We start from the raw sequence: 13,495 nt of genomic DNA, 5'->3' as shown, positions 1-13,495 counted from the left end.
AGACTGAAAGGTCTGGGGAATTAGTTCTGTAAGCGATTAATTAGCTTGTTTGCTCCAGTTTATTTCTGATCAAATAGAATATGCTGAAAGGGTATAAAGTAAGGTCCTTAATATACTCTAAGGGCCTTTTTCTGCCCCAGTTGACATTAAAAGCAAGTTCCCACTGATGTGACTGATGCCCTAATTGCCTGGCTTGACATTGATGGTTTCTCATTTCTCAAATCCAATAGCTTTGCTCTAGAAAGGATGTTGGGAGCATGTCAGTTTTCTATGCACTGATCACATGGAAAGTAAACAGAAGATTAAAAAGCTGAAAGGAGAAAATTTTGCAGCGAAGGAGTTGAAGGCTATGATGGCACCGTGATACAAATGAACGCATACAGGAAGGCTGTTTGCTCTGTGACCACTTCTGCTGCAGGGGAATGTGTTTACATTTCACAGATTTGTTACTATAACTTTCCTTGCTGGGACTCACAGAATTTCACCTGGTCTTTTTAAAAGAACAAAGCTGTCTGAAAATGACCTCCTTTATTTTTAACATAGCACACAGTTGTGGCAGCTTTTTTAGCCTGGTCATTTAATACTTCATTTAATTTTTCACCTTGTTCTGTTACTCTTTTTTTTTGTTTTATGTTCAAGTGCAGCCTTGAAGCACTGTGATTCTCCCTTTCTTTTTTCCACATGGCTGCTTGGTTTGCAGGGGATGCCTCCTTACAGATGTGTTCCTTCCCGACAAACAATTACCCCTGTTCCCCTCTGCAGGAGGCCATTAGGACATGATCACGGGTTCTGCTAAGTCATCTCACAATCACAGTTCTGTGCAGTCGCCTCTCATCTGAGTCTATCAAGGCATATGCCATGCAGGGAAACTAGCAGTCACAAAACGCAGCACCTCCAGGCATATTATTTGTTGTTTTGGTCCAGGAGTGTGACAGATAATGGTTACTTTGCGAAGGTCTCATTGATGGCAATGGCTGGCATCATATGCAGAAAAGCCAGAATCATGTCACTACCTAAATAGCAACAGAAGGAACCATTTCGTATTTTTGCTGTAGTTATAAGCACTAAAAAGGGAGACCAAAAAGGTAATGTTTGGGGAATCATTCCGCTGAATAGACCCAGAAAGCTAAATTTACGTTGCATCTGTTCTTTATTACTTATTGTTTATGAACTGTGTGTACAAAGTGCAAATGTGTCAATAATTTGCTTCATATTTAGCCTGGTTATTATAACAGAGCTAAGCATCTAACATGATTTTACTAATGAAATGCCATAAAGCTATAAACATTTCTAAGCTTGCAATGTGCTGATTATTAGGAGATACTCCCTAAAATCCTGATATAGCAGGTGGATCCTCCCATGCTGAACTGACAACAGCAGAGAGCTCCATTACTGACACACTGCTTGAGAATGTGTTCACACTTCTCCCCTAGCTGTTCACACACTTCTCTTGTTTAAAATATCCTTAATTAAATGGTATGATTTTGAGGATTGTGTTAGACGACAAAATAAATGCACCCCAAACTGAGTTATTTTCGTGATAGAAGGAAGCCAGCTGTTTTGTGGTAGGCTTTCAGTCTGCATAAATGTTACAAACTACTGAATTACTAAAAGGCCCCTTGAAATATGATCTCATGTTGTTTAATAGGCCTCCGATTACTTTGGGGAAAAATGGGTTTTATTGTGTTAATCATATGAAAACGAAGTTACTAATCCCTATCTAATTATGAGAGGTTTTAAAACTTGTAATAATATCCTAATTATTTCCTCTTATTGGAGCAAGTTGCATTCTAAAGGTAATGCTCAAGAACGAATATGACACACTGTCCAATGAAATAGACTGGTTTTTATTTGTATGGGTTTAGAATCTTTTCTTGTTCTTTCAAACCTTACAATGTTTGGCACTGCAGCTCTAACAAATTTATCTCCTTTCTTGAGAAGTCTGATCAGAACCTTTAATCAGGTTCTATACAACGCATTTAGTATATAGTGACATTAAATCCAGTAGACTCACAGCAATCAATATGAAATTAAACAGGGAACAATGCAATTTAAGGTTCTGTGGTTGCTGACAGGCAGAAGATGAGGCAGCATAATTACTTTGCTCCATCTGACTCTGTGGAAGTACTCTGGTTTTGGGGAATCTGATACTGTGAGATGCAAGAGATTAGAAAGATAGGGAGGTGGGGATGTATGTACTGAAAATAGACACCACTAAGCAACATCTTAACCTCACACCCAAGTTAAAATGCCTTTGCAGGAAATTAAACTGAGAACCACAAAGTGAGCCTTGTAGTCAATGGGAGTGGGGAAAAAAAAGGACCATCACTTTCCTGCAATGAACTCATCAGGGAGCTCCTCCCTAATTTAGGCTCTAGCTTGCAAAAAAGAAATCTTTTTTTTTTTTTCCCCTCTGACACTATTAGATCAAAACAGTACCCAGACATTAGACAGTATTTATTAGCTTGTAAGGCCAGAGATAATGATCCCATTCAATCAGAACTCATGAATAATTCAGCAGTCCCAACTCCACATAATTTCTGGCTTTACTTTTAAAACCAGTAAAGCACCATTTGCATTGCCTTTTTGAGGGGAGGGGGAAATGACAGTAAGCAGAAAAAGAAAATGGATTTTTTTTTGTTATTTTTTGTTCTGCTTTGCAAACATACTCAGCTCTCTAAAAGGTTATCTCCCTTCTTTTTTGTCTCCTCCTATCTCTCAGAACAAAAACAACATCAGAATAAATATTAATCATGATACTATTGAGGAGATGCTGTACACTAATTATTGTCAAGAATAGTGCTACCCATATTTATAGGGGACTTTGTAATCACTGCAATTTGTTCAGTATTGTTACTTATACTAACTGCTATGAAGTAATTACACCTTTTTCACTTTTTTTTGGTTGTTGTTTTAAAAGAACACCCACGCTTTTTCTTTTCTTTCAGACAAACTTGCAAATAATCTTTTCCCTGTTACATTATCAGAGCTATTCTGTGAAATTTACTTCCCACTGCCACGCTGAATAAGCTCAGTCCTATGTGGTACAGTAAAACCTTTGGAAAATTGCTATGCTATGTATCCCACTGAATGGGAGACACAGGATGTATCTGAGATATCCAGGATCTCAAAACCTTTTTAATCTCATCTTACTCAGCTTTGCTGATGTATCACTTTTTATAACAGTTTTTTAATTATTCTTCACAGAAGATTCCAAGCTACTTCAGACTTTCTTACTTAACTGATTATCCCTTCACTTATCCAAGAGATGCTGAATAGCTAATAAAGATTTCTTCAGATGGATTTCTTCAGGTAGGCACCTTTCTATTTAATGTTGTCTAAGTTGTGATAACACTGATATGACTGCTATGTGGCTTGGTCCCTTTTAGTTCTAGGGTGAGGTTACAGGAGAGAGAAGGTTGTTCTTTGCAGTGATGCTCCCTTTGTGGTTATGAGCGTCACTCCTAAAAAAAGTAACGTGCTCCAAACACCATCCTTACTTCCAAACTTCCAATAGCTTATTGGAATATTTGTTACAGCACATACTGATGTGAGCCTCCATAAAGAATGATTGGAGATCCCTTGTGTTTTGCTATAAACAGAAACAGCCTTCCTAAATCATGGCAAGGAGGAAGTAGTATTAGGAAGAGTGAAATCATTCTCGTGCTGTCTTTAAAGAAACACATATTCTGACATCTTCGTTAATGCAGCTAATGTAGATGTCAAGGAAGTCATCATGTGCACATGTAATGGTGCAGCAGAGCAGCTGTACACAACTGAATTAATATCTATTATCCAGTGGGAAGTATGTAAATTATTTTTCCAGTTTAATATGGGACATTGGCCTGTTTTTCCCATACATGTAATAACTTACCCTTGGAAAAGGGAACAATTTAGTATAAAGTAGAGTTTTCCTATGAAAGTTCTTCACAGATCTGTAGACTGAGATTTGAGTTTATCGGAGAATGTGTCCTGGATGCATCTGACATATTTCTTTAGTGAGCAGAACAGAAAAAAAAAATCATAAAACATAATCATTTTCCGTCATTATATTATAACACCTTTTAAAGGAGAAAGTGGCATTCTGGTCACTTTGGACTAAAAAGTTTTGAGGGTAAATAAGCGAAAGTTCTGTAAGTGATAATTTTAAAGGACTGTCAAAAAAAAAATCCTGAGGGGCTTTAGGCCTATTGGTTGACATCCAGCATTAGTTTGAGTGTGTTTGTGTATCTGTGTCAGCTATTAATTAAAGACCACGTGGGAGACTTTAGGATCTTCATCTTGGATTAGTGAAACTAAACAAAGGAATGAAAGGTGCTTTGCAAATTGCCATAGAGTTTGGGAATAATGAGTAAAAAAGACATTTGGATATCATTAGTATCTCAATATAAGAACTGGTTTTATAGGAGATTTAATGAAAATCAACAACTGAAGAATTGCAGTGCTAGTTGAGAGGCTGCAATAATACGTACATTGAAAGTCAGTGCTAAATATCTTCTTAAACAACCACGCAGAAAACCAAAACCTAGAGAATGTGTTTAGAGTGAAGGTATATTTAACTTAGCAGTGGCTAACATAAAACCCTAGTGTGCTTTCCATCATCAATTCGTTACATCTTTGAAACACGGTTTGGAATTAGAAGCATGTAATAATTAATGCGTGTGTAACAATGAACTTGTGCTTGTTTAGAAGAGGACTATCTGATCAGTCATCTTATTGAGAGGAAGTACCAAGATGTTTATGAAGGTAGTGAAATAGAGGAATATAACTGGCAAAAAATATGAATGCCTCTGTGTTCTGACAACTTCTAAAAGCAGAACCTAATCTGTAAGGTATTACAGCTGGGTCTGAGGAGCCAACATACATCACGTGGATGTAGGGGAATCTGCTACATCTAACTCTCTTCTGGTCCTATTAGTAGTAGATGATGCACTGTTGATGTGCTGAGAGCTCATTTTCTAGCACAGTTGCATCCAATAGGAATCCATTTTGTGCAGTCTGAGAATTCAGGATAAATGTGGAGAATGGCTATGTCTAGGAAGCAAAACACATTCTTGATTTGAAATGAAATGCTAATGTAGACATACTCTGTGACATTCTTGAACACTGGTAGTGATTTTGAAGTGATATAATGTTTAGGTAAGGTTTACATAGTTGCCATTGAAGTTCATAATGGAGTTTTACTTTTACTAATGCTTCTGAGAAAGGGGATCGGATGTTAGATTTTGTCGACAAAGTAAATTCTGGCTTACATCTGTGTAGACTTACATGTCAGCACATGGCTGTGATTGCCAAAGTGGATTCTGAATGTGCAGCCACCAGAAGTAATTAAAACCATATGAAATAGATCTGTAAAGTAAATAGCCTCCCATGTTCCACCCAGAAATGAGATAAAGCAGTTGTATATGTAGTGTAGGAAGTGCTATAGTTTATAAATCACAATAGTAACATAGGAACAGAATCCAAGTGCTCTTCTCCTGTTTTGAGATGCAGATCTCAGCAAGCAGTTATTGTGGTATTAGTTGCAACCATGGATTCTATTTAGTAAAGGATAATGATGGAGCAGTAATGTGGTCCAGGGAATTTACAGTCAGAGAGATAACCCTGCATGGAGTTGTATCTTACATGAATACCTAACTTCACATGTGAAGCCACTTCATTGGGAGTCTGGGGTATGCTGCAGTTGATGTGGCATACAAGCTATAGTTTCCCAGAATGAAACTTAAATCTTCATGCTGCAAAGGTCAATTTTAATATACCCTGAAAGCCTACATGTGCGGCTTTTTCCTGTTTGCCTTATGGGTGATTAATGCCATTTTTAGTGTAGTGGCAGTTTTGGCAGAACTAGAAGAAGTTTAAGAAGGGGTTTAAAGCCCTGCTCCTGACCCATCTCCTGCCAAAAATATCTACTCCACTACTCAGTTTCTTTAGATTACCCAACTTGTCTTGCTGTGCTTGTGAGAAATTGTGCCCAGCACCAGGCTGTACACCAGGACTTACCTGCAGCAATTCCTTTTCCGGCACTTGCCGCAGCAGCTGCCATCACTGACATACAGCACAGAATGCAGAAGGAATTAAAAAAAAAAAAACCAACAAACCCTTCAGCTTTATCTCAGTGCTCAGTTTCTCAGCACCACAGTTCAGTATATGAATGTGCTGATGTCTTACAGGATGTCTGAGGTAAGCAGAATTGTATTATAAGGTCCAATTAAACTCTACTAATGATTACTTAATCCTTTGGAAGCAAAAAGCCTGATCCTACTTCTGTGAGTCCTGCCACTGAGTAGTTCGATGGTAACAGAATCAGGCCCTAAGTCACTAAATAACATTTTCCATGGTAATAATTAATAACAGCAGTTTTGAAGCTAAGGAAATTCATAATTTTATTTGTAATGCAAGTTTCCGAAATTGCTGGTGGATTTAGGGAGAGAATCATACAATTATCTGAAATACATTCAGGGTTGACAAGCTCTAAAATCAGGACACATCCAGAGCTGCAGGCTGAGTGAGATACTGCAGGATGGATTAAGAACTATCAAGTACTGTAAGAGAAAGGTAAGTATTATTGATTGGGGGTGGGCTAGGAAAATAATATGCTAATAAGGAGCATTGCAGAGATCTTAAATCCTCGCAGATGTGTTTTTCTGGTGGAATGTTTGTTGTGCGAAGGGTTGAAGATATGTCTGAAAGGAGACCCAAGGGGAAGTTTAGTCAATCTCGGATGCTTTCTAAAAATGTTGTCTTGCCTTGTGGTTAAGTAATGAATGCAAATCTCCTTTCATGGATTTAAAGCTCTGATTGCTGACATGGGAAAACCAGAAACTTTTTTTTTTTCTTTTGTAAAAAAACACCAAATGACATGCATATCTCTTTGTTCTCGCACATGAATTTATCTTTGTTTTAGGATAAAAGGAGCACCATATGTGACTGGGTCTGCATTAGCAGAAAAGAGCTGTGCTAAGCGCTGTGGTTTTCGTATGTTAAGGTTGCTGCAACCATTTTCCTGAGTGTCATTCACTGGACAACAGTTTAACTTTGAGTTTAGTGTTGAGGAAAATTGAAAATATAATTAAGCCTTTCAGATCTAGAGACTGAGCTATGCTGGGTACGAAACTGCATCCTGGCTACTACTTGAGTTTCAATAACTTCAGTAGTTCTTCTGCATGCTAGCATATAACACCACATGAAGTCTATCGTATATGAGATAGTTTCATCGTGTTCTGTTGCAAATATTTCACACAGTTCAGAAGTGAATTCCACCTTAATCATATGTGATTCTCTACTCACTTGGTAGTAGTTTTTCTTTTCCCATTCCTAGAATGATGTTTCTGGCCTTCCTGAAGTTCCATAGAGCCAATGTATCTCTAGCAGATTTTGGATAATTTTTTTCCCCAGTACTGTATTCATTTTGAACACACACAGTATAAACTTATAAACAAGAGATGGGGGATGAGCATTTCTGTGCTTACTACCTATTTGGATAGAGTATATCTGAGACAACTTACCCCTCTCATTTCAGGAAATAAATTACATCATAGTATATATTATACCCCACAGAAGGGGTTAGAGGCAGGGAGGCTGCAACTTACCTCCATCAGCTGGCCATTAGTAATTGCTCTGTGTATTCCCAAACCAGTAGTAACTGTGAGGTAATTTAGGTGACAGCCTCCGTTGATGAAGATGACCAAGTAACCTTGGTTTCTGCCAGAGGAAATACTATCTCCCTAAGGAACTTGAAAACGTAGTATAATAATACTTCACCTGATTAAAATAAGTAACTGACTAGGGCATAACTTATATTACATGAGTTAAAGAGTCTGTCTATTAGCTGCTCTGTTATATTTCAGCCCTCATTAGCAAGGTAATTCGTTGTACTAGAATGTGTTCTATAAATTTGTATAATAATATTCTGCACTTGATAGATATTAATTTTAGATCAGTCTGATTTATCATAATATTAAACTATTCCATGTTTGAAGAGACAAACAGAAGTTCATTTTCATGTTGTTCTGAGATACGGTATGTAGAATGTTCCAGGATAATAATTAGATGTTGGATGCTACTATATTTTCTGAGGCAGAGCTAGTGATTGCTTGGAAATGATATTTAAATGACCCTGTTCTGCTTAGAAGCTATATAACCTAAATTGTGCCATCCATTGCTGCTGGATGAAACTCTACAAGAACATTCCTTTCAATGAGAAATGACACTATTTCAGCGCTGACAGTTTCTGTGTAATAATAGTGTTAGGTTTTGCCAATGAGACACAATTGTTGCTAATATGACAGTTTGTTGAATTGTTGAATTTTGAATGGAGAGTAATTGAAAATGTACATTACTGAGGAGTTTGCTGAGTGAGGCGAGGGAGGGTGGAATTCGAGTCAGCTTCTGGCTTTATTCTTGTTTAAAATGTACATGATGCAATTGTGACTGTGTGGACAATTTATTAAACCAGTCTTAGAATGCAGCCATTTACCAGCAGTGAGCAGGAAGATTGTGTTACAAAAGAAATATTTATATTGACTTAAATTGAAATAGATTGCTTTAGCTTATTCCACATGCTATTTTTAATAATATTGAATGTTGGTAATCATTTCCCTCTGCAAAACTTAGAATTCTTTGAATTCTTTTATAAGCACTTAATGAACGTTTGTAAAGCAAAACATGATGTGGTGTTGCAAGTGCAGGAGCAAATAATCAAGTCAGTGTTAGAGATGGAAAGGAGTCTGGGTGTGCTAATTCTTTCAGCTTCTCTGCTGGGACATATTCAGGCTGTGACAGTCAAGTAAAGGTCTGATCTGCAGATATTGGAATATCTATTAAAACAATAACACTTCCAGATGAAATGGCAAAATTAAGTATGAATGTATTATGCGGTAGAAAGAACTGAAGTGATGCAAATGGATTCCTACTGTTAGGGTCTAGAGGCAAATTCGCTACTCAGTTGCACCAGATTTCTCATAGACATACACCTGTTGATTTTAGTGGCCTTGGTCATTATGAACACCCAGAGACAAGAGAAGGGAAGGAAACACTGTGGTTTCTTGCTTGTCTATAGCACAGAAAATACAATTATTTCATAGTCTCTCCTGATTACTGTAGTACTTCACGTACAAGCACTCTTTCCATGTTGTGTAGTGTCTGTGCTTTTTGTTCATGCTATTTCCATTCTGTTTAAAGCTGCTTTCTGCAGCCAACTATGTATTTTGATCAGGTTTGTGCTAAGGACTATAAGAGAGCAGCAGATCAGGATATTATATTTGACATTTATCCGGGGATTTCTTTCTTCCTTTGTTTCAGAATATCACGTCAATTTTGTGAGTTATAGTTTGAAAAATATTTTTCAGGAATTATTTCTGTGACTGCATTGCTAAGTCTTGTCAGCTACATAGGAAGTGGTCTCTCATACTAAGTTCATTCACGGTTCATATCATGTAATCTTTCATTCATTTAAGAATTTGTTTTTAAACATAAATACAGATCGTTTTGTTCTCAGTCGAATTTGGAACAGGGTTTTCTGTCTATGTGTATTGCATTGTTTAAAGGGTAATCACTTGTACACACTGGAAATACATAGTTTTTGATTGTATTTCAGATGATTCTGAGATTAGAGCGAATATAAGAATCTTCATAAACGGTCTGAGCTAGAGCTGTGAGAAGAATGGATTTTCAATTTGCAGAACAAAATGAACTACCAAACCACTTTAGGTCAAGTGAAATGTTTTCCAACCTGAAATGGATTTTTAACATCTTTTCAGTGATTAATTTTTGTCCATTTAAAACATTTTGTATGAAATATTTGTTATGCTTCCAAAAACACTCAACAAAACGTTTCAGAATTGCATGTGTTCTGTATTTTATTTTGTTGAGCAGTGCAGCCTTGTGGGGCGGTCTGAGTTTAGAGATAGTAATGTCAGGCTTCTGACTGCACTTCTATGGGAATAATTTTTCTGAAAACTTTTAGCTTGTTGCACTTCTGGCAGAAACTTTCCTTGGTGGCTGCTTTCTTTCTTTCAATTAGGATCCAGGAGTGAAAGATTGTTTTTTGTGTGGCTTTTTTTCTTCAGTATTTATTGACTGCACGCATTCCCCTCTTCAGCTGGTCTAAATCAGCACAGCTCTGGTGGATTTATACCCGCTGAGGAGATGTCCCTTTCTGTTCATTACTAATTCCTTAAAGTCGTTCTGGCTTGATTTTCACTTAGTTCACCTTGACTTATTGTCCTTCATTATTTTAATATTCATTTATGTTTTTGATCACCTGCTGACTCAATCATTTTTGAGTCCTTGTATTTCATTGCAATAACTAATTTCTATCATTAATAGTCTTGACTTTTCATTGTTTACATTCTCTTTTTTCCCCTTTTTCCTTTGCTGTCCTCATTAATTTTGGCTCACCAAAAATCTTTTTTGACATTTAAACTTTATCATTATTATGATTATCAATTTACATTTTACTTATTTAAACTCATTCCATTTCTCCCCCTTACACAGTGAAAATTGCTGTAGAGTCCATTGAAATCCCTCAGCTAATTCCTGATGGGTTCAGGCAGTCTGTGCAAGTTGTCATTACTAGAGCAGCATTTCTTGAGGATAAACAGTCCTCATCAACTTTCTTTGTTCTAAAACTGGCAGCATCCATCTACCAGTAGAACACAGTTAACATTTTCTTCCAACTGGAATTTAAAATGAAAAAATAGTTTTATTATCCATGTTAATTTTAGTAGTTTGATACTGCTCTATTCCTCCAGAGATATACTTGGCTTCAAACCAGTGATTTCCTGGAGACTGGTAGGGAGATATTGAATCCAAGCTAGTCCTACATGTAGGATGAATCTTTACTGTACAGCTTTACACTGTATTTTTCTGCACATGGATGCTCCGAAGAAGAGGAAAAGCTGTTACTTCGAGTTAACAGTTGACTGAAAAAATTAGAAATGCCATTTTTCTTCTAGTTTTGTGAATATTTTATGATAAACCTTGTGACAAACTGTAACTTCAAGAGTAAGATCAGTGTGACAAATGGCTTCCACTTAGACTTCTCCGTGATTATATACTTATATTTTGTAGATGCAGTCTTAATTATCTCAATCCTGTGATGCAGTCAGTAAGAAATTAAGAACCAGTGTAGTCACTGCAATATAGATTTTGGTAGGAGCACCACTTCCTGAGAGTTAGTAACAGCAGCTTGAATGACATCTTGATAATTTTGGTCAAGTAATTTAACTTCCAGTTATTTTAATTTATCTGTGACAAAGTGGTGTGAGGGAGAAAAACTGAGGTGAAAGCTTTTGTAATTCTTCACCTGAGAAAGTTATTGCATTTAAATGGTGGCACTTGTCTTAAACAGCTCTGCCACAAAGATCAAACTGTTTCCTAAATTATTGATCTCATTTTCCTTTTGCAAGAGCCAGTTGTTGATACTTCAAATGTATCTGCAGCTTATAAATGCTTGAGAACGCAAAACCCAGCGTGCTGAGAATCTGACTTCAGTGTCTTTATTGGCTAATATTTTACTCTGTGTCTAATTTCTCACTGTGGATCTTTCCAATGTAAAGCTGAATCAAATCCCTCACTGTGTGCTGCTTTGGAAATAAAACGGTGCACTGACAGAGGTATGTGAAAAGGTAGCAGTCTCTGGTTGAGCAAACTTGAACTACTGCTGGCATTCACCTGCTTGAATGGTGATACACTGTGCTTTTTTACTAAGGGGTACACTTAGAGAAAAAGCAGCCCCTTCCAAGCATTTGCTGAATGGCTTTTTTTGTTCAGTATATTTCTGTTATGAAATAACTTGAAATGATGAACCTCTCCTTGGAGTGAGAAGGGAAAAATCAGTTCTGGATTGGAATTCAGCAGGGGCCAGAAGTTTCTGCTGGTAGAGGCAGCATCCTGCTTTTGGTGAGAAATGGGATGTGGGGGAGTCCCAGCTTGTGATGTTAGCTTGTCTTACATGTCATTACTGCTTGGGTTGCAGCAGCCCCACTGAAGCTTACAGAGAGGTGATTGCAAGCTGCTATGGGAGACAAGATTTGTTTTCTATGGAGCTTCTGGCCCTAATTGGAAATGAGCTCACATGGGGACATTGGTATCCAGCAGGCTGGATCCTGCGCCACCTCTCTGCTGGCTGCTGGTATCCATTTCCAGCTGGACAGCCTGGCCTCCACACTGGGGAGTTTGGGCTTGTGGCCAGCAGTAGTTTTGTAGGGTCCACAGGGACCAAGATTCCCTTCTTCCCCAAGCAGCTGGTTGATTTGTTTGGATTTGTGAGGGGCGACAGCTCTGGTCAGGCCACTCTGCTTAGCTTTCAGAATCCTGCAGAGAGCAGTTCTCTCCCTAGGGAACTGCGGCTACAGCTTTTTCCACAGGACTGTCAACCTGCCTGTCTTCCAGCTAAGGCAGAGGTAGAACAGCAGTCATGTGCTGTGTGCCACATCCCTCAGAGGATAGCAGTAGTGAAAATATAGCTTTCTAATAAGTTGACTGTCTTTAGCAGTGCTTAGTTTCAAGGTCTGATGTTGTGTAGCAGCTTATGTAGTACTTGAGCTTATTCCAATAACGGTGAAAAGGGAAAACAAATAAAAACAACCTAAAGATATTGGTGTGTGCCCATATGATGTGATGGACTGAAATAAAACTGCAAGGAATATCGAGTGTGCCTTGAGTGTGTAGGTTTGAGTGTTTCTGTTTGTTAGCATTGAAAAATCAATTTACTGTAAGGTTTTTTTTCTTTGGGGGGGGTAGTAATAAATTTGTCCTCGTATGTCAATGCAGAAGCCACTTGGTTGGGACATGCTGCTTTGTAGTTGAAATTGCTACCAACAATATTCAAATATCTTTCTGACAACTACATGAAATCTAAAGGCTTGGTCAGAAGCATCTCCTTGGTCAGGTAAGTAGCTGGGTGTGATTAAATGCTAATAAAGATTCACTAGCTTTCAGCAAAGACTTGCACTGCCTGCCCTGAGAGTGATTGTAACTTTAAGCAATGTTTGAAAGGACCAAAGTGGGAGCACAGGAGTGATTTTTGCTTTGCTGATCCAGTAACAGGAGAAGCTGTTTTAGGGAAGACAAAGCACCACCAATGTCTGAACATAGTGAAGGCCAGATACAGTATCTCTATTTGAGTACCATTTACTCACCTGCAGGAATCCCAATTAACTGGAATTACCACCCCAATTAAGCAGCAGTCCTTGCCATTAAGTATCATTAGGTTTAATTTGGTTCCCTGGGAAATGTCCCGATTAAGAGAATTTCATGATTAAGCACCTGTAATAAATGTTTTAGCTTACATCTAAAATTATTTATTATTTCATATCTGATCTGGTCACTAACCTGAATAACAACAAATACACCAGCTACCACTTTTGTTATTTTATTTTATTAACTGCCTTGCGTACACTAACTTTTGTTCATGGCTTTGCAGTTTTGACAAGGAAATCTTTGTCTTAGCATGGTGATTTTTTTATTTTTAAAGATGCAGATCTATTTCTGT

The sequence above is a fragment of the Coturnix japonica genome, chromosome 12, assembly GCF_054131305.1.
Source record: "Coturnix japonica strain WE chromosome 12, WE-NBRP24, whole genome shotgun sequence".
NCBI classification, from domain to species: domain Eukaryota; kingdom Metazoa; phylum Chordata; class Aves; order Galliformes; family Phasianidae; genus Coturnix; species Coturnix japonica.
This window is presented reverse-complemented; position numbering follows the sequence as displayed.